The sequence below is a fragment of the Epargyreus clarus genome, unplaced genomic scaffold, assembly GCF_041222505.1.
Source record: "Epargyreus clarus isolate Ecla_fem2 unplaced genomic scaffold, WU_Ecla_fem_2.2 ptg000023l, whole genome shotgun sequence".
NCBI lineage: Eukaryota > Metazoa > Arthropoda > Insecta > Lepidoptera > Hesperiidae > Epargyreus > Epargyreus clarus.
The window spans coordinates 9,558,794-9,583,007 of NW_027332230.1; positions in this window are offsets into that span (position 1 = coordinate 9,558,794).

The following is a 24,214-nucleotide window of genomic DNA, read 5'->3' on the forward strand; positions in this document are numbered from 1 at the left end:
TATGTGAACTGTTTTAAGGTTATTAATTGGTTATATTTATATTTACAGATCTTCCCGACAATCGTATAGTGACGACGTTATAGAGTATGTGCAGTTTAAGAGGAAGGCAAGTTTGTGTTTCATGAAAAGTAAAAGTTGTCCTGAACACAAGGTACATCAATGAAAATGAAAATGTGAAGACTGTCCTGCCTAGAAGAAGTGAGGAGCCAAAAGTTTCGAAAGTGGGCACCAGTCTGAAATACATAAAGTAAAGTACACGGGAAATAGTACTTCTTTACTTGCGTAACCTACCCAACAAGATGAAGAAAGAAAAGTGACCAAACAGTTCCTATTATTGCATTGCAATTTAATTCTGAAAATGACAGTGATAAAAATATATATCCATTTGTTACGGAAAATAATTTTAGTAATGAAGAAAAGCAGACACGCAAGCAGCACAAAAATTTAGCTTAGGTGATCTGTAGTAATTATTGTAACTGTAACATATGATAAATAAATACAAAAGTTCTACTGTGTGTACTCACTAATAGAACCAGATAAACCAAATAAACAAAGAAATCGGTTAATAAAATACTAATATTAGCAAATCATGCATTTTTAATTATACAGTCCTGTAAGTTAATCAGTGCACATGTAATAACACAGTCATGAAATATTTTAATTGTGTCCTATTAATTACAGAATGGGCCCTTAAAATAGAATTCTCATAGACGTCTTATAATTATATTCTTACCATGGACATCTATATATTATATTAAATATATGAATACTTCCACTTGCTGTTTTGTTTTGATTACGTCCCGTTCCAATGATTTGGAATTGACGAATCACTCGAGAGTTACTAAATTTATTCCTTTTTCTCAATAATACTTCTCTTACATAAATAGTATAAAATGTCATTGCTTGCAAACAGAGGATTTAAACATATAAGAATCTGCAAGTTCTTTAACGTTTATGAGATTTGGGTTTAGGAACTTGTATAAGCAAATTCGTTAGGATATTTAGCGATCGTACTTGTACACATCCTCACTGCACACGCCTTGTAATTTGACATTCTTGCATTTGTTCTAATAAAAGTTAAATAATTCCCAAGATTTCCCCTGAAGTATGTGTAGCGTCGAAGTTTATTTCTATATTTTCAATGTGTTGACGTCATGCTACGAAATGACACTTGACCGCCTGTTTTGGCGTAACGTTCCGTTTACCGTAATAAAAATATGTTTTTTTATTAATAAATAGCCCTTTTTTCGAAAAAGTGATCAATGAAAGGCATATATAATACGTATATGAATTCATTAAAACAGTTTCTCAAAAAGTGTCAAGTAGCCAATTGCGTCATCTTTTTTCTTGAGGCCTTACAAGCCTGCATTGGTGAATACAATAGGCGAATACAAAATCTTTATACACGAAATAACATACTAAAAACTTACAGATGCACAAGATCAAACTTCAGCATAGGTAGATAAAATATTATTGCATTATTATGGAAGAAAGTTCATCCGAGAGTCCGAGAATAATTAAAACATTAGGTACTAATAGACCAAAAGTTACAAGGCGTATAGAATGAAAATATTGTTAACTTTTCATGGAACTACTGTGGTACACTGTAAGGTAATATTACGCAAAAATAGGTGGTCTATCGATGAATTGCCGCAATGCCCTGAATAAAATTATTGATTACAGTAGGTAGCTACTTACTTATGATTATTTATATCCATCCTTATCCTTACAAATCCGCCGCAAATACTCATTTAGGTAATATAATTGTTAATTATTAAGTAAGTACTGTTTAGAAGGTGGTAGAACCCTTTGTGGTTCGACACCGGCGGCACCACCGCCACACCTATTTCTTCTGCCTCATAACAGCAGCGATAAGCGCTGCTGTGTTCTGGTTTGAAGGGTGTGGTAAGGAGGACATACCTTTCTGAGGCGTTCCAGCTTTGTCCTCAGGGATAGCGGCGCATCTTTGGCCCTACTCAGGTAGAAATATCTAATCCTATCTGGGGTTGATTATAGATGTCCATGGGCAGCAGTAGCTACTTACCATCAGGTGTACTGCATGCTCGTCTTCTACTACTATATTATAAGAAAAACTTATTTCCTTAAAATAATATCTCGTGTTTTGCTAATACTTTGAAATTCTATTCGTTTTATTTTATAAGGGGCTGTCGGCTGTCGCGATTAGATAGCGGGCCAAACATATTTAACAAAATTTTCGGAGGGAAGAGAAATTAACTACCTAAGAATAGGTAGGTATATATACCTTATATTTTACATGTCAATCACTTTTTCGTTTTTAAAATTAACTCTTGGCTAAGTAGAACAAAAATCCTTTAATTATAACTCGAAGATTAAAAATCTAAGTCAACGATGTACAAAAATAATCCCAATTTTTGTTATAACTCACCTTCTTAAGCCGGTCACGATAAGTAATAATTGTTTTCAGAAATTAAAACTTACCTACTAACACTGAACCTGTATTTCTTGTGTATCTTACTAAAGTGTTATCCTCTTATGTTCTAAGCATGTGACTTTTTCTATCCCGATAAAATTCTATCAAATTTATAAGACTAAAAAAAAAGAAATCGGGGTCGTTAAGTATACAAAGTTTGCGAGGACTCGTCTACCTGCCGTCGCGTTTCTATCATAATGTAAAAAGCACAAATGAGCTGGGTCCACCATAGTTTTTGTAAGAATTCAAGCGACACGACCTATCGCTGTTTGGATTTTTTGTGTCAAACCTTTATCCCACTCTCCTAATAAACTTTATTCGCCTCAAGCGAAATGAGTTGTAACTTGTTAATTATACGCGTTCTGCCAGGCAGATTTTATTAGTTTTATATCGATATTTATATAATAGCTATAGGTATTAATTAAATAGTGCGTTCAAACAGTGTTACTAAAAATTTCATAGCGCTGTTGAATAGATAGGTACTTACCTAATGTATGAATGTTGTTTTGTTGAACATAGTATAAAGTTTTTGTTTTTGAAAATTGTTATTCTGATACCAGAATGACTTCTCAATATTTAAGGATAGTGAATGGTACGTTTATTCATCTTTCGAAGTAAATTCTGCTATTACTATTGCATTTCCTATATAATACGTAAATTTTATATGCTTTTTGGGAGTTGCATTATTGTTCCTATAAGTCTATCGTAAGAGTGCTATTGAGAATGAATTGCCAAAGTTGGGACACAAGGGATACAGGTGCCGCTGTGACTCGTACATTCTTTCAGATTAAAATATTATGCATATACCCATACCCATACCATACCCATTGATGCAAAAAAATATTATAGGCAAATCCCCAACTCACACAGCTAAAGTGAGACACACCTATCTAATAAAAATAATTCGTGTATCGTTTTCTCTTGTTTTTGTCTGGTTATGATTCCCGTGATAATTAATTGAACTTAAATATTTATGTAAGTAAAAATGACACCCAAACATAAAGACAATTACCTACTGCTATCGTGGATAACGCGGTGACGAAAATGTCATTTGTGAAATGTGTATTTTGATTTCCACCTCCTTACTCTAAGTGATAAATGTTTATGATAATGTATAATTCCGTTATTTATTTCTTTTATTATTGTCTTTATTTTTTGCCATATATTAGGTACATACTGGCACTAAATAGGTACTGTTTATCATAAAAAGAAAATATTAAAAATAATGTGAGAAAAACAACTGAAATCGGCAATTGCAGTCGGATGTTCTTTTTTAACACGCTTTTTTACAAATTACTATAACATTGTAAGTTTTAATGAAATTTGGAAAGAAAATTTTAACATGATTAGAGTTTTTCGTTTTTATACACTGCAGATCAAACTAATTTGCAGTAGTGTGAGAACCTTAAAAAAATCTTGAAGAATGGAAGAACGATTGCGTGACATTTTATCTGTTCCGTTATACCTGCAAAAAGGTAGCATTTTTTACGAATTCACGATAACGTTAGATAAAAGTCAAGTAACTGCGATTTTTTTTTAAGTAATCGGAGACCATTCCTTTTGACAAAAAATGTAGTGGGTTATATTAAGATGCGTCTAATTATAAAATGCCGTTATCATTTTTAATTGATTGTATTACGTAGTAGGCGATTGTACTTTTTTAAAGAAATTTTGAAATATAAGTAGATAACCTAAGTAAATTAATTTTGGTATACTCAATTTTATTGCATCGAAGCCTCATTTCATTGCTTTTACTATTTCCAGGTTCTGCCCATAGACAATAAATATTTACTTACTATAATAACATTTTGTATCTTGCAATTGCATCTGGAAAGTATAAAAAATGTATAAGAACCAGTATAAATTTTATGAACTTAAAAATGTTCTTGCAAACTAGTCTTTAATACTACGTTTAAAACATTTTCACTAAAATTATTGCATTGCATGTGAAAATGTTTGGCTGTGCAAATAAAGTTTAGTTTTCTCAATTCAGTGACCTATGATTAGGTTCGTGAGATAACTTAAGTCTGGCATTAACAACCTATAGTGTGGGCGACTTTGACCTTATCGTTTCATATACTTATGAAAATTTCACAAAGTAATTTAATATCCAAAATCGTCCGTAATTAAACAAGTAATGAAATATAAATGAGAACGTTGGAAAAGTTTTTCTAAGTCAAGACGAAGACATTATAACGTTAGCTAAAGAAGGTATTTTTTAATTTCATGAATATTAAAGGTATTTCTATTTTATGATACTGAAGTAGCAAATGTGCGTGTAGACCACTTGATGGTAATTTATTTCCGCCTATAAATATCTGTAGTCAACCCCAGATAGAATTGAACTCCTACCTATAGGTATCTACCTACACAGATGCAGAAGGGTAGCATTACTCTTCTCCCCTACTATCTGTCCCTTATTTCCTTCAAGCCAGAAAACAACAGCGCTTGACACTCTAGTATTAAAGGTAGAAAATTTATCGGTAAATGTAGAGATCTAGCTATATTATATACTAGCTGACCCGGCAAACATTGTGCCGCCTCAAAATGTATTTATCAAATATACTTTATATGCCTATGTTATTTGTGGATAATGTAGAATGGTGAAAGTATTTTTAAAATCGGTCCAGTAGTTTTTGAGCCTATTCATTACAATGAAACAAACAAACAAAGTTTTCCTCTTTATAATATTAGTATAGATCTACCATTCCACGCAACGTCTGCGTAAAAACGAATAAATATTTCAAGTTTCAATACCGTCTACAAATGTAAGATAATATAAATTGTGAACCAAGAAAGTAATTTCACTTCATATCATTTCTCATACATAAGGTGCACTCTAGCAATAGTGAACAATTGTCACTAATGCAGGGCTCAATTTATTTACGAGGCGGACGCTAGGGGCGCGTAAGGACATAGTCTAGTCGACAATGGAGTAGCATTGGTATTAAAAAAACTTGGTAAAGAACTTTAAAATATTTTAAAATTACATTAATCTAGTTTGTAAGAAGAAGCCTAATGTTTATAAACATCCCATAGAGTTATGTTCTATAATGTCCGAAATATGTGAATTGCCAAATATCAAATAAAATATTTATTGAGAATTTTTACGGGTCTCAATAGCTCTGTATTCACGTATTTAAAGTTATGGCATCGCTAAAATGTTGTTGTTTTAAAGTACCTACTACATCTATTACTCTGAGTAACAGTAGGTACCAGTAAAACAAATTCTAAATGTGTGCCTTTTTGTTTGCTTTACATATCGCAAATTATCAATAGACAACGATTTATTTACAATTCGTTTACTAAAACAACTTACATTTAACGTAGATGACGTAATTACGCGTCCATAATTACAAATCAACGTTTAAAATTACAATAGGTACATTAGCGTGTACGTGGGCGATTAAGTTTGTGCTCGGATCAACACCCTCAAGGGCTGTGCGTGAAGGTTGTAAGCGGAAGAGTTGAAGACGCGTTATTGCTACTCCAAGGTTTTCCCTATCCGCACGCAGAGGAGGACATTGACTCAAACATTGTAAACAGTTCCTTATCTTGAGCTTCGCCGCGCCGCCGCTTGGTGACTCGCTTGCAGCTTTTATCTAAAATGAAATTGTTGCCACTGTAGGTAGGTGTACCATTCTTATATGTTTAAGCGTCGGAGATACTATTTTGGAAGTTATGTATGTAAAAAAACATTTTTCGGTAAGTAAACGTTTAAGTAACCTTGAAATAATTTGATTTCTGTATCTAAAGAGGCGTAATGATCGTACGTTCATACTGGTCTGTCATGCGTTCGATGTCTCGGGTTCAATGGATAGCAGACAATTAAATTACGAATTTATATACTTAAATACGTACCTATATACAACACATGTTCTAGGCTTAGGTGACGACCTGAATATTTTTTTTTTGTATGGCACCTAAAACATGAACCTTCTTATACCTAATAGGTATCCATAATACATTAAGTATAGAATAGATACATATTACAATAAATCTTAGAAAGTCAAACTAAATTGCAACACAAAATTAAAATATTATCTTCATGAAAAATAAATATGATTTTATGACAATAACGGAGAATATGGAGTCTTCTTGGCATCTCTCGTAATTTTATTTATACTGTCACTTGTATAAATAATAATGCTCGTTAATTCAATGTTGCAGTCTAACGTTTTATTTTATGCGGAAGCGTGGACTTCGTGGCGCGATTGTGATCTTGAGAAAGACGGGTGCATAAACGCTAGACCGCAGAGTAATAATTAGTATAGAGCGTCCATGCCGCCGTCATCTCGATAATCGTCGGTAGATGTGTGCTGTTTAAAACGTATCAGTATTATGGAATATGTTACTAGTTTTCACAGCAAATGTCACCAGATTGACCTTATTTTGCTATTTTAAAAACATCAAATTAGATAGTTCGCTCCATTTGTACTTAGACTATGACTATTTACTCTATACCGAGCTTAGCAATGATGTTCCCACCTTTGCCTACAGTTCGCAGCCAAATAGGCTCGCTCTATATTTTATATTGCTCTGAGCTCTAGATACACTATCGCGGTAGATATGAGCGGTAATTTAGAAAGCAGTTTTTTGCCGCCACGGCCAGCTGCCCACCAATCAAAATGTGCATCGAAGTTGGGGTTGCAACAGTTAATTCGACAAGTCATCGCTGCACTGTTTTGGTCAATTATGAAGACCGATCAATGAATTTTATAGGTAGGTATATCGTGACGTCGCAGAAATTACCTTCAACGTAACAATAACGCAAAGTTAGATATGAACGTTTTTTGTGCCTATTGAATAATTTACAATTACATGGAATAATGTTATTTATTCATTTTCATTTTACAATTAGAAGGCGTACTGAGAATACGTGTATTCAAAAATACAAATACATATGAGTATGTGTATGTTTCCTTTTGCTTAGGAGACGCGACTCTATTCTAATGTGAAATCTTAGTCTTTTTATTCATTCGAGCTAATTAAAATATTTTGGTTCACTTGTTTAATACAATAGGATTATTTCTTATTGGAATATGTTTCAAATAATATAAATAATAGGTTTTCAGTTAGTCGTAGTACATTTAGTTCGAAAGGTCTCAAAATAAAAATACAGATATAATTAAAATTTGAAAAACAGACGATTATGGTAAAGTTTTACTAAGGTTGTTAAATTAAAAAGCTGGAAGGAGTGGGTGTGCGGGAGTGTGCGTAGGCGCGGTGAATGGCGCACGGACGTTTTTTACCTTTTTTTGCCTCTACCCTTGCTTCTCGCTTATATGTAGGCACCGCGTACGTCTTGCTTTATTTTCTATCTGCGCACGACTTGCAGCGTTGCAGGTAAATAACGTTCCCCCTTTTTCTTATTTGTTTCGCCAGTAAAAGAATTTTGGGATCCTTTGTTTTTCTTGATGTGCCGTGTTATTGTGCAATGCTCGGCAACTGCGCCATTATAAGCGTGTCAAAAGCTTTTACAAAATGCTCTCTTAACCTACTTTTCATTGTTTATTGGAAAATGAATTTATTATTATTTTAATATGAGATTGTACATTATGACTTATTGAGTATATAATTATATGCAGTATTTCCAGTAGTTGCGTACATTATTTTAGAGATACAATGAACAATAAAATTATTTGAATTTGGAATTCTTTTTCTTTATAAAATTTATACAGAAAAAATAATTTGTAAATTTTTAAAATAAACAAATCTACGTACTTTTACAATAAAATTTGTGATATTATAAATGAAGGACATAAACTGAGATTGCTTCTACAGATACTGTAGAACGCGCCAAGAACCAAATGAGCCGCGTCCTTATAAGAATTTTGATTGCACGGCAAGAACTGGCGGTGTGCAACAGGCCCGGAATTCGGGTTTTGGGGTGAATACCCTCGTGTCGGTAAAAACTATTTTCAAGGTTAGCACGGCAAGGAGGGGAACGTCGGGTAGTGAGGTGCAGGGCGAATTCGGCGCGCGGGCGGGGAGGGGAACGCGGACGCGCCGAAATGCTGATAGCCCTCTGCCCTCCCTCCTCGTACCCCGTGCGCGTCGTAAGGCTCAAAGTCTAGCATGCATTTTTTGTATGCAGATACGAGATATGTATTTAATTTTACGAAGCGAAGCCCGAAGCGAAATACCAGTTTGAATTGCATTCCCAATTGGTGTATGCAATTTTCTTATAGGTATTGTTAGATATAGATATAGGGGTAACTAAGTTTGATTGTAGCTGTATTTCGAATCTAAACAAGGCGAAAACCATGTGGTGCTACAAATATATTCTAGCTCTACAATATTTTTGCACCATTTCAAAGCTTTTAGTGGTTTCATGTTTACTTGCATGTTTGCTAAAAAATACAATGAAATTATAAACTGTCTGTTTCAGGACTTTGACAGTAGGTAAAAATGGTTTATTGACTGAATTATATGACTAGAAAGGCTCATAGTTCCGTGGCAGTAAATAATTGCAAGTGATGTGTCAAGTAGATAAAGAAAATGAGCACAATAAGTATTTCCCTAACTTGGGTTCAGTAGCTTACTCATAAGTATAGCACTGTTTAATTTGCAGTTTACTCTATTATGTCATTGAATAAAATTGAACATTTCAAACATTATGAATTGATTTGGACGGAATTTGCACTTTACGATAGATAACTTTTTCGAAAAACACCTACGATACTTTTTGCTTGTAAAAATCGAATATTCCTGTGCGTGGGTGCGAGGGCACATGCAACCTATGCCCAAAGAGGCTTGTTGGTAATATTCTACCACCTCATTATGAGCTTCAATGCTTTTTATAAACTTTATACTGCTGGGCATGATTGTAACTTACGAGTATATTGGTTTCCCAATGTTTTGTTCTTCGTTAGTCCATAGCTGCAGCAATAGGTACTTATTAAGTAGGTACTTGTCACACACTTAAAATTCAAAGAGTTACGTTATTTACGAGAGAGCAAACTTTTCTGTTCCCAAAGTTGAAATGCCTATTGGAATAATTTTCACTAATCAGGTCCATATGTAATTATAGTGAGAGTATTATCAGCGATAGGAATAAGGTAATGTACGCTTACGTTATTAAGTTTTAGCCTTAATTCTCAATTCGATTATTTGTTACCCAACCTTATTAGCGAGTTTCTTTGTTAATTTAAAAGGACGGTGGCCGGCTGTTTGCGGGTGGTTTAGCCTCTGTATCGGCGATTATTGCGGCTCCCCTTCGTGTAATTCGCCATTAGTCGACGTTTGCACTCGGCTTTTTACCTTAATGAGCTTCCCCCATCGGTTTCTCGCGACACGCACGCGACAATACGCATTTTTGTGCAGCTAATTCTTAAACAAAAACACGACGAAAACGACCATTGTAGAGCTTAGAAAACTACCTACCTTTTTATAACCCGTTCTATACACAAATTCCTGTACTATATCTTCCTATTTAAATAGTAATATACTTTCTTGAGCATATTCGTTGTAATAAATATACAAGTATAAAAACTGGATAAAGATTTAGATCAGATATCTAACTCCAAATTTGTCAATAGATATATCTATCTGATCGGTATCGCACGCGATATTTTATGCAAGGCAATTAGATATGGTCACCACTGAGTCAAAAGTAATGTCATGCGTCCTTAGGCAAGTAGGTACCTATATAATTTTGAAATTATCCTTTATCCTTTTTATTAAAATCGACATTAATAAAATATTGTGGTCATCATTTTCTGATAAGGTTAGGTTCTTAAAGTAGGTAGTCCGGTGAGATGCGTACGTAAAGAGAATAATAATTTGTTTTAATAGGTTTTTTTTAATTTCGTTTTTTCCAAGCACGAACTTAATAACTGATTCTTCCCATTAACCGACTTACCACCCTTTAGAATATAGGTTACCGCTATAACATGAGCAAACAAAATTCAGTTAACTTTCATTTTCACAAACATGAAAAGCAAGCTTATAGGCATCACGGCATACATAACAATTAAGTGGGCAGCAGTAGGATAGTGCGTGCAACGAGTGCGTGCGATAGCGATCTCCGACGCGGACCCCGCGGCCCGCTCGCCCCGCGCTCCTCTAAAACAACATTCTAAGTATTTGTGAGCAGGAGGGTTTTTTGCGCGAAGCCCAAGGGTGGCGGAGCGCAATCGCCCGCCAACGCACAAAAAATACTATTAAATAACTCAACAGAACCGCGGGGCGGATTGTGCGTGATCGCGATACGCCCGAATTAACCTTACAACGATGGCACAACCATATTTTGGCTGTTTTTCACGTGGTTATTCATGCCTCAGTTTGTTAGTTGGCGACCAGACGGAATAATCCAAGTGTGATAAAACTGCCCTGACTTATTTATCAGGTCTACCATAAAAACTTGTACATTGTATATGTCGTAATAACAGTATGAAATAAACAATATAAAAAATAACAGTATCTTCATTCCTAAAATAATCATTATCAAAATCACTCGTTGCGGGGATTGTAAAATATCGTTTTAAAATTATATAGAGTCCGTCTCTGTGTCAACCTGCTTAGACGCTGAAAAAACGTGCCTTGTTAAAAAAAGTCGCTACACATTAGAATAGTGAGCTTTCCCGCCAACCAGTCTACAATATTTGATTTTTTTAAATGATTGATATGGGGTTGCGGTGAATATCAGCGTTATTACAAAATAAATTTTATATAACTACCTACTTAAATTTTTTAGCCTTATTCGAAGATTTGAAAGAAGTTAGTTTTTTTTGTTGTTAAATATATGATGTACCAATTACTACGAAGAAATATTTTTCAACGTAAACATGTATTTGTTAAATAATCGGTCTTGTTGTATCATTCTCGCTAAAAATGTATAAACTTTGTTTATACGAATAAATAACATTAAAGTAACTCTAGTTTCAAAATACCTTCAATATCGAAAGTTGTCTTCTATATTCCAGAGAAAAAAATACTCGTCTATGGTTTCGCTGTCAAAAAGGCAGAAAGGCAAGAAACCAAAGCCGTACACTGAATATAAAAAATAACGTCCATGATATGACTTTACTGTGCACAACGTAGGTTATCATAATATTTTATTTTATTATTATTTTAATTATTATATAGTAGAAAAAATATTTTAATTATAATATAATATATAATAATTATAAAAATTATTATAATATAATATATAAAAATATTTTAATTATAATATAATATATAATAATTAAAATATTTTTTCTACTCACAGTTTTTTTAGGTAAACATTTATAAATCCTAGATTTAAACTGTGAGCACAGGACATCGCGGTAAACACACAAGGCGAAGAATATGAAACCTATAATGCTATTTAAAAATCGAATATATCTTGGTCTAAGCTTAAAACAGTCATCCCGTATATTGTTTTATACAATTTTTATTTTGTTATGACTGGGCGGTAAGTAAATGTTTTGTTTTCGTAAGTTCTGACATTTATTGCTGGTAATTACTCAAGGTTTAATTGATTCCATGTGCTGAAAGTTTATCCGTATGGCAGATTTACAATTTTCTAACAGCTCTATTTTGTATGTATTATATTATTATGATTAGTATGACTATACTACACCAGTACCTATAAATCATATGTTGCTGGAAAATAAAATATAGGTAAGTACATTCATGCTGCTTATTTACCAACTCCACTAGCTAAAAAGAGATTTTCATGGAAAGAATGAAATATTTATGTATTTAGTGTTACTCGCATTTCTTTCTCTAACAATATCTAGGGTGGAAACACTCGATATTTTCAAACATACCACGTATAAAGAAAAAGTTTTGTAATATTTAAAAAAGCATAAACATCTCTGTGTATTTTAATAAATTGGTAATATTTCAATTGTGTCAAAGTAATGTATGAATATATAAATAAACTAGTCAATTTATACACGAATATTTATAACTAAAAGTCGAAACGCCTGTAAGTCGTTTCACTCGTCCACAAATCGTTCCTTTATTGAGCCAATCAAGACGTGGAGCGGATGGTGAACTATACATATAAATCAGTGATGAATATATCCTGTACCTATTTCAATTATCAAATATCCCTTTTATTAGTTTGTAATCGTTCTAAAAGTCAGCAACAAGCAAATACCTATTAAACACTTTTTCTCCAGAAAACTTCTAAATGGAATGGCTTTAAATAGAATTCTTTGATTAAGTTAGAGATTGTTTGGTAGTTCTTGCCTTAGGTTAGGTTGCCTTAGATTTCTATTACTTACCTAAGGTTCCAAAAACACAGAAAGATATAGATATGTACATACCTACCTAAATCCTTTGATTGAACGAAATCATTTAATTGTTTGACGAACACCCAAATCCAATGGATATGAATAAGTATTAATTTTAGTAAGACACGCACAGCAAAATCCGTAAATGTTTAATCCCATCGAAAAATTAATCAAGCAATAACGATCTTGCTTTCCTAAAAATGACATTTATTCGAAAACAAACGTAATGGCGAAATTCCAAACACGTGTCGCGAAATCCGACTTCTTTCAACAAGTCTTTAACAAGCCGTGACAGGGCTAATGGTCATACGTTCATTAATCACTCAATTACAGATGCATATGGTTTCCAAAAGTAAATTTTACTAAACCGTCGAATCATTAATCACTGATTGTCTGTCAAAGGTGAACACAACATTTGCATTATTACATCCTCTCATTTTTAGGGAGTACGGTCTATTAGTGGGATATCTTATACACGATTTACCATTTTTTAGTCTTACAACTTAGTATTTTCTGCAAGAAAGGGGGAATAAGATACATACAAGACGTACTTTAGCTCTCTTAAAAATGTGTTGCTACTCTTGAAGCTACAGTTGCTATATTTCATCTAAATGACTGTGCTTTACTGTGAACCAGAAAATTGCTATTATGAGGTAGAAATATTTGTAGTATTGCCTCCGTCAGCCCGCAAAAAGCTCTACGATCATACGTACTGCGAAAGCTTTTACCTACTTAAAATGTAATGGTTTATTGATGATATTAACTGTTGGGAGATTGATCTTGCCTTGTCGTCCGGGGAAGGTGTGAACCAAACTATTCCAATAAAGTTCGAGAAAAGTAAAATAAAAAACAATAATTTTACAATAATAAATTTACTCCTAAACCTTACTTACTTCTGTTTCTTATAAGTATCCAATAATCTCAGTTTTTTAGTCTCAAATTTGTATTTATATCATGATATGGATAAAGTTGAAGTGATTCGTAAAGTCGTTTGTTTTGTTATTTACTATTCCAGACAAATCAGTGTGAAATAAGATTTTTTGTTCCGATGCAACTAAGCCGATGAAGAGGATCGACTCCTTTCATTTTTTTGGTATTGTTGCAGTATAAGCATCTTATTGTCGAACTCTACATTAATTTGGACATTGTAACCGTGGCAATTTTGTACGAATGTTTCTCGATAGTAGATAATTTAGTTACAATCCGCGTGATAGAGTTAGTCTCTATGATGATAGTCATTTATTTCTGCTGTGTTTTGATGATAGTAAATTAAAAGCTTCGGTATTTTCAGGGCATGAAATTTCGTTTCTAGTATTCTCGCTCTGGAAATTCATTTCTTACGTCCATGACACATATGCCATTGAAAATCTAAGTATGAGCTGTGGATCGGTAATAAATAATTATAGTCCGCGTAAAATATAGAAATGATTCGCGTCGCCATAGCCAATTCTATGACTACCCCTGCTCGCAACAACTTCAGAGCGGACTAGCAGCTTGGCGCGGACTATAAAATCTAAATTTAATCTGTATTTTAAAGTTTGGTAGAATGAAGTCAAAATGGTTAATGGTTCAAGCTTAGTGTAAAGCTATAGAGTATTGTGTCTTGCCAGAGATTTGTTGTTTTAAGGGAATTATTTCGCGACGTGACCTTTCGTGTGGCTGAGTGGACAAATCGCGCGAAAATATTGATTATTCTTATCTTATCGGTATCGGTGGCGTGTCGTGGCGCTCGCATTAAATGGGAATCAAAAGCACGCACCAAGCAAACCGGTAAACGGTAATTACAGCGCATGCGTACTCGCGTGCCTCTGTATTGGGTATCGCGAACTCCGCCTCCGTTTTGCGAGTTTGCGATGCACTTGTCCATTATGCACCCTTCAGACAAAGTGTACCTACATGTGCTACATAAGCGGAGTATGTATTCTAGCATCTCCGTTCGTCGAGAATGTCCAATTATGTAATTAAGGAACACAGGACGTTAATTTAAAGTCGTTCTCATTTAAGTTTGGAGTATGCTTTGTTTATGGAAGATAATAATCTGCCTGTTTATAAAAATGATTTAAGTACTTTTTTCTCTTTTATTTGCGACCTTTTTTCAAGCTTTTGTCTTACTTGCTATCTTAATGTGAGGGTCAAATCTATCACCAGAATTTTAAATCCGATTGAGTAGAAAGTTTGCATATGTTTGTTTTCGATGGCAATAGGTACATGATATTTAATCTTAGTGATGTCATGTGAAATTATTTTTGGAGAGGAATACGAAAAAGCTTGTTTTTTAAAACTTTATGAAATAAATTTATTTGCTTGATAGCTATTGATGAGTTTTGTGTTACTAAAATAAATACATAACTAATTTTATTAATGATTATGGTCTAATTACGACCACTAGTGTACAATAAGTCCATAAGATTAACAAATTACTCGAAGTTTTGTATGTATTTCAGCAGCATAATAATAATAATAATAATAACCATTTATTTCAGACAATATAAACAAAGATACAAAAGTATAATTGAATACAGAGGTCCATATCATATATACCTTACAGACTAACATACATATTAATATATACTTATAACTAAATCACTTATTTGCGGCGACGTGAGACGCGGGTCTGGTGACTGCCGGGGGCCCTCTCCGTCCACGGAATTTCCGGAACACAACTTCCTTCGGCCACAGCTCCTCCTACAAGAAGGTCGACAATTGCTCGGTTGGGACGCGTACAACAAATGAACTAAAGTTCACTGCGTTACGCGTCTCCAACTTCTCGACCACCATAAACTCATACGAAGCTTGTACGAGTATATCTGTTTTAATATGAATAAAGAAGTGTTAGCTTGAATGTATTCATAATTTGTGGTGAAATGTAAGAGAAAATAAGTCCAATACAGATACATTTAGGTATGTGAAAGCATGGCATGTATTGAAACTAGTTTGCAGCGCATTCCACCTGCTACAATATAATCTGCGCTGTTTCGCAACTACCTAGTGGTATCTATGTCACGGAGTGGGGGCAAGATAGACATATGGCGCGCGAGTGGGAGGGAGAGGGACGCGAGATGAGACCGAGCTCCGTGAGAGGACGGAGGGGCACAGCGTTCCATACCTACTTGTTTATCTGTTCGCGAATATTGTTGCGCAACGTACACCAGGGAGAATAGGTTTCTATTAAAATCAACAGTACCTATAGGATTGCAACACACATGCCCTAAATAATTTCATACACTCTGTTTGGACAGGCGCTTATCGTATGCGCCTAGGCATTGTGTTGCCGATTTGTAAAGGAACGCGAACTTTGATCTTGACGCAAATAAAACAATTCTGATAGGTTGGCTGTATGTGAGCGGCGGAAGAAATTTTGAGTTCTCGGAATAAATTACACTGGTACATGAAATTTAACAATTTATTTTATTTTATAAATTCACAAGACATATATTTATATCAGATTCATTATTGTATAGTTTGCCTTTGGTATGGTTTTTTGATATAGGTATTTAGGTGTATAAAAGTGTAGGTATAGCGAAGCGATACATTTTGTACGCGACCATAATTTGAATTTACACTAGAACCAAAACACCATGTGGTAGGTATTTTTTTCAGATTATCATAATATTGAGATGTTATATCTACGACATATAGGTTATATGACATTTATATTAAATACAAACAGATCCACAAGTTTTTGCATGAGTATTTTTAAAAATCTACTCGATACTTGCTCTCTACACGGTAGCCAACTTTCGTAATGTTACGTAAATGATATTTACATTATTTTGATGATAAATGTCTATCTGTGTGGTCCAGTAAACATTTTGAAACTGACAAATTGATACTTTAGTTTCTTCGCATCGATAGTCCATTAATCGCAAGAGCGAAGTCCATGCGTTGGCGACGTTAAACATGTTTGTTACGAAAGAGTGCGGAACAGAAGCCGATGGATTCGCGCTCCATTACCGCGCCCGCGCCTCTAACATGGCCGCCGCACGTCCACCGAGTCAATGGCCTCCAACTTGCGCTTGCGCAACTCCACGCGCGAATCTCAACAGCAAAACAAAGTCTTCGCTACCTATGTGTGCCTGGTACGCACGGACGAACACCAACACATGCGTGTTGTTTACGCTCGCCTATAGCTTGCGTATGTACGGGTGAAGGGCTCTAGTCGAAGCGGTCGACCTGCAATGCTGAATGTTGATTAATTTAAATTAAAAAGTTACCATGAATTAGGACAAACGGAGTTGAAGGATTTTGTGTATGATACTGGCGTTATTACATACCATTCGATATGCTATCGGTATCGCCGCGTAGCTGTTTACAATTACTATGTATCTACGATCAAGGTGATATCGTATGATGTATAAATATGTAATTTGTAAACATATTTGTGGATTTCTATAGTTTTTTCAAGTACGGACACATCTTTCCGTACTTTAATTTTAAATAAGTGTAGAAATTGTGTAATCAAGAAGTTTTTATAGTCAGTAATCTTCTGTAGATAAAGTAGTAAAAATTGTTATATTATATTATTTATTTAAAATAATCAAATTAACGTAAAATATACTTTATCTGCCGCACATGTTACATACATGTAAGAGTGCATACATACATATGTATGGATGTATCCGTGCTCTACTTACATTAATTTTCCTCTTTAGGCAACAATCTATTTGTGATGTAGCTAGTTGTCCTGCTTTGTAGCTATATTTTTCATTGTATAGTAGAATCCATACTGCAGTTTTAGTTGGTTAAAAATTTATAAGTGGCATTTCAGATTTATCTACTCAAGCTATTTTAATATATTTGTGAAGGTGGTAGAACCCCTTTGTGGTTCGATTCCGGCGGCACCACCGTCAGACCTATTTCTATCAATAACAGCAGTGTTAGACGCTGTTGTGTTCCGGTTTGAAGGGTGTGGTTTGAAGGGTGTGTGTAAGGGAGACAGACTTTTCCGAGGCGTTCCAGCTTAGTCCTCAGGGGTAGCGGCGAATCTGTGGCCGACCTCAGGTAGGAATATCTAATCCTATCTGGGGTTCAACCCCAGATAGGATTAGATATTACAGATGTCCATGGGCGGCAGTAGCCACTTACCATCAGGTGGACTGCATACTCGTCTGCTACTCCTATATTATATAAAAAAAAAAAACTTGAAACCGTTTTGGGGAATAGAAGCAGCAAATATGCGTGCTCTCTGCAAATAGTGAGTCGTTACTATTACTCATAGAAATTGGTAACAACGCCTATGATTTAGGAATTATTTTAATAAAAATTAACTCGATTTAGTGTAACGTTTGAAGAATAAGTTTAAGAATCAATAATAGTCTACCCTTCCACGTTCTTCACACCGCAATACAGAAGCAATCGTTGCTATAACTTAGGTTACGTGTAGTATTTCATCCTAATAGACAGACAGTACTTACGTTTAGGTAATAATCAATATCTACGTTGATACAATATTCGAAAGACACTTCGTAGAAGCTTTTGATACAACAATGAATTGTATATTTAAAACGTGGTACATATTAAACGTAGTACCTTAGTTCGGATAGATCGGGAAGTTGTCAAAGTCACATCTATTTCTAGTGGAAGAATGTGGATTCTGGATAGTATGTCGTCCATCCAGAATCCACACTCTTCTACTTCCATTAATTATACTCGTATGTAATTATTTATTATTATAATCATTTTAGTCATAGTGGGAACGCATCTATGATCGGCTTTAGGTAGAAGGTTAGGTGTTCTACGAGTATATAGGGTTGATTATAGATGTCCCTTGGCAGCAGTGACCACTTAGGTACCATCTGGTGGACAGCATACCTTTTGTACATCAAACTTATAAACCACAAAGGTACACGATACATTACATGTAAAGTGGAGTTTCCATGATTGCGTGTTTTGGAAAATAATTTCCCTATGGTTAATCACATGGTTTGCATATACGTCGCCGCGACGAATTGTGGATTGGTCACAGAAATAAAATACAATTGGTAAGGCCAATAAAATAATCACCATGAGTTCTATTGATTATTTAAATACAAATTCGTCAACTAACTCGTTACTTGTTAGTTGTATTTGATTGGATAATAACTGTTTTATACTTGAGTCGAGATGACAACGGAATTACTGGTTAAAATTGACATCTCTGAATAAGTAGGTCATGATGTGCGTCAGTTGCATACCTACTGATAGCGTTTTTACCGTTTCAGTGTACTGACGTACTAAGGATTAACTGTAAGGTTAATGTTTTCACTTATAATATGAAAAATATTCCACTCCGACCAACATTTAGGTAGCTATTTATTGTTTTATTGACGTTTAGGTTATCGAAATACTTTTTAAATGAAAATTTCCAATAAATTACTTAAAACAAAAAATGTATCAGAAGGTCAAAAACATTAAAGAGAGCCTATAATTGCTATGTAGCCTGAATTAGAAATTAACTAATGAAGTTAGCGTTTAAAACATTAAGTTTACTCTACAATTTATTGAAAACTACAACAATGAAAAGGATCAAAATATTAAATGGTTACAGGCGACGTTAAGGGACAATTGTGTAATCCATTTATTGTTAAACTATTAATAAATGATCTTGAAGCGTGCATTGAGCTGTTAGTAGCGGCGTTTACGTCATTCTGCTACGGAGTGCTACGGCTACGAACGATACGTTTGTAGGTCAGCGGGGACCGGAGTTTGCACGTGCGCTAAAGTGACAATATCAGTTTTGGGTTACCTCTGTACGGTTTCAGAAGTACATGCCGGGGATTTGACTGTGCAATAAATGTCGCAATCGATGCAGAGTTGGATAGCTTTATCGATTTTAATTATCTGCTTCAGAAATACTGAAATTGTATAGCAAAATGTTGGAGTATTATTTAGTTAACGTAAATTGTTAATGACGAAATACAAAAAAAATATTAAAGGTTAATCATTAACTTTTAATGCATAATTAATTAAGACATTTAAATAACTATGGCGTTAGTAGTATATTTAATACCGTCCAACCTGCCCGTTCCGTCTTAGTTTTGAACATCACGTTCATTTAGCTGAAAAAAATTAGCGTCCTTGCGAACGTAACGATGATGAGAAAAACTCCAGTACTCATTAAAGTTTAAGGTTTATTTCCGTGAGTACGTCACACGCCTTTCAAATATTCAAAAGTTGTTGTTGTGCATGCGAATCGGAAGTGTTCGGAAGAGGTCGCGGCGAGCGACACGTGTAAAGCTTGCGCAACACAACCTTGCGCTCGCGAATAACGCGGAGAGGGACTGAACGTTAGCCCTAAGCCCTGTTAACATTGACCACTGACGTCATCGTGCTGTAAGAAATAAGCCGCGATTTTATGTGGATTTATATAATCTTTCTGCCCGCTGCTCTCTTATAAAGTTATCGCCAAATGATCATGACAATCTAAAGTATATAATTTGGAATAATCTGTCTTTCTATTAGTAAAAGATTTTATAGAATTGATAGAATTGTTAAATATGTTCTGAAATAGAAAGACACTACATTTTTCAGAAAATTCTTTGTGGTTTATCTGTGGTGTCATTGCCATCAACTCTATTGAATACTTACACATCACTGGCATTCAGGGCAGATAAACACAAGGTAATATTTCGTAGCCTTCGGGATAACAATGCACTTGTGACCGACCTCTTACAGGACTCCTATACTATTTGGAATTGATTACAGATGTCAAAAAGCAGTAGCAATTGTATCGTATACGCTCTTCTTCTACATCATAAAAATAAAAACCCGATGGCCGTCAAGATCCAAATTAAGGTAACTTTTCTAAGTACCTTAATACTTGTATTGTCTTTTATTTCACCTCCTAGGTACTTCAGAGGAAATAAGTACTAGGTATTGGAAATTCTCTTTAGGGTTTTTTTATAATATAGCTGATGAACACGCAGCCCATCTGATGGTAAGTGGCTACTATCGCCCATGGACACCTATAATCAACCCCAGATAAGATGAGATTCCTACCTGAGGTCGGCCACAGATGCGCTGCCCTGAGGACTAAGCTGGCATGCCTCGGAAAAGTACAATTTACCAGAGCCTTCAACCAGAATACAAAAGCGCTTAACACTGCTGTTATTAGGCAGAAATAGACGTGGTGGTGGTGCTGCCGGAGTCGAACCACAGAGGGTTCTACCACCTTCCACACTTTAATTTGCTCCTTCTGAGGCATTTCAAGTAAGTAGGTACTTAAAGAAGCCCAAGTAACATGGATTTTTAATTAGCAATAAAACAATAAATTCCAATATAAGAATAGGTAGGTTACACGATTATATTTTATTAGGTCAAATACTATTTATAAACGAGTGGGCTGTACAGCGAATAGACATTGATATTAAAAATAAACTTTATTTAATACATTTTATTTATAGATATATGATTTTACATTTACAAAGTAACTATTTAAGATTAAATGTCATATTTTCCAAATGAAAGTGGGTACTTGCCATAAATTGGGTACATACCACCTTTAGTGCCAGATTGGGTACGTATTAACCATTATTTTTGTAGGTAGATATATTATATACCTACAATATGAAATTGTGAAAGATGTGTGACTTATCTTAGTTGGCTACAGTCTGGCCTTGATGACTGATAAATAAACTATTGAAATAGTCTAAACGTTATTTAAAACAAGGCCAAGGATTCATTTTTATTTTCCTCAAATTGCCTAGTAGGAAAACCCAAAGTAATCATTACTGCGGCAAGGACCAATAGATGCTTATTTAATTGGAAAAATATTTTCCTTATACAGTATTTCATTTTCAAATAATTGATTTTTGGAATTGGTTAGAGGTGAATTGTAGTCATACAGTCAATTTTAGCCATAATTTTTATGTCATCTGAATCTAATAGATGAACACACATCAGCGTTTTCTTTGTTTTCTGAATGTAACATTTTCAGACTTAATTTTCCGCATATCGTAGGTGGTAGAATCCTTTGTGGTTTCTGCTCCGAATACACTATTGCCACACCGATTTCTGTCTAATAACTGCAGTGTTTAGCGCTACCGTGTTCTGAATTGAAGAGTGTAGCAAGGGAAACATACTTTTATGAGGCGTTCCAACTAAATCCTCAGAAGTAGCGACGCATCTGTGGACGACCACAGGCAGTAATGCAGCAGATATCCATTGGCAGCAGTAACCATCAGATGGACTGCATGCTCAATATAGAATCTATATTATAAAAACAACTCTAAAGAGAATTTCCAGTACTTAGTACTTATTCCCTCTGTAGTACCTAGGTGAAATAAGCCAATACAACTTTGCTATTTCTATAATAAACTACGAAAAGAACCGTCTCCACGCGCTGCGGATTATAACACAAACAAGAGTTTAATGTACTACAAAATTATTTTTGTGTTCATAATAGTGACCTTAATACGTTGGAACGTGTACTCTGTTTGTTTCAGCGTCGTCGGTGATGTGAGTAGCGAATCAAAGGGCCTCGTCGATAGGCGCAAGGTCGGCTAGACCTTTGTTGCCCACAACGTTAGCATTGATAACGACATTTATGCAAATGGTCTTTGCATGTTTACCTCTACCGGTGAACAACTCGTAACTTTACCTTCGACGACATTCAAATGTTAGAATTATGTGGTTTAACTGTAGCGCTACTCTCGATATGTCTGCTTAAGGGCAGTGAGAATATTGTTTTTTTATTCGTTTGAAGTAGCAAATTAGTCCACCAGATGGGTAAGTGGTCGATGCTGTATATGGCCATCAGTAACCCTCTGTCCTTGCAGAACAGGATCTCTACCTGAAGTTGATCCTAGCGTTAGCAATCCTGAATAAGACCTAAGTGAGTCGGCTTCATACCCAAACACAAGAACTGCTTCAAGATAGAAATAGGTGTGGTAAAGCACAGTGATTCTACTTTTCATTTAGTTATATAGCTCAATCTAAAATAGTCTTCACTGATAATAACTCACTAACTACCTGCAATGATTTTGGCAGTGACTACTTAACATTATTTGAACTGTTTGTCTGTTGGCTATTAACAGATGTAGCAAAACATATTTACTTACTTATATTTACTCATACATATTTATTCCACGGCTAAGTCTATTCACTTCAGCTCGTGACTGCTAACTATGCCATGATTTCCTAGTATCGTTAGCAAGTGCGGAATGATATGACGCATCATAATCGCTATTCGAGGTCGAGAATTGATAAAATGTTTTCAGACATTAAATGCATTAATATTATTTTTAGTTTTCCAACATACATTAGATAATTTCTGATTCATTTGGTGTTCTTCGTAAGTAATGAAAACGTTTTTATATTAAACTAGCTGTCCCGGCAAACGTTGTGTTACCATATAAATAAAAAAAAATAAGGGTGATCAACCCTTATCACTAAGGGGTATGAAAAAAGATAGTAGCCGATTCTCAGACCTACTGAATATGCATATAAAATTCGGTGAAAATCGGTAAAGCCGTTTCGGAGGATTACGGTAACTAACATTGTGACACGAGAATTTTATATATAAGATTTTGTTGTCCCTGGTATGTAATACTAATTATATAACTTACTAAATTTACAATACTGACTGAATAGTTGTAAGATTTTCATGAAATTTGAATCCAAAACTAACGAATTAGTAACACGCTACAACTATAAAAGCTCAAGGCAAAATTCATAGCTCGTCCCACGACAGTCGGAAATTTCTAGAGAATTTAGCACAGAACGAGAGCAAATTAATTCAGCTACGCCAGTGGTAGTGGCGGTTCAAGGAGAGCCCTGCGCAAAGGGCCAACCGGCGTCACGCTCTGCCATTGACCCACTTACGTAGCCGGCGTGTGCGCACCGTACGCTCGCGCCCAGCGCCCTACGGCGTGGAGCGTCACGTACACACATACCAAGCGATTTTCAGATGTTTAGTTTGGACAACGTATTTCGGTGGAGTTCATAGTATGTTGATAGATTCTTCAGATCTATTTAAGTATGAATGAGTAAAATCTAAGCTAAGTGTATTTTGCTAAACGAAGATCTTGTTGTCTTTGCAACTTAGTTAGATGGACACTCCACATGACGCTCCATATGCGCTGGACATAAGACATGTCTTCCGCTCTTCTAGAGTCACCTTTAGAAGAATGGATGATCGCCGTAGACACCGTGTACATAAATGAATCTATATAAAGATGCTGCCGTCCTTAAACTTACATTTCCTTAAAGTACAAGCTGTAAGATAACGTGAGTTTTTACAAATTGTGTAGCGAAACATTGTTCCGCCCTTAAAAAATATTCATTAAATGATACTTATTCATGATAAAGGCCTACGAACGCGGAATGGATTCTACGTATAATCACAGAGATTATCACTTTTCTCTGTGAGTGTATCACATTTCAGCGGACCTCGTTCTGTACAGTTGTTTGTGGCGCGCATCTCAAGGCGAGGTGCCCTCCGCCGCAAATAATTCTGCTATTGTGAAACACCCGTCTTATCACTCAGAACCTTGGCTACATCACACGAATTACGGTCAAGTTGACGATTTCAAGATTATATATTTCATATGATAAT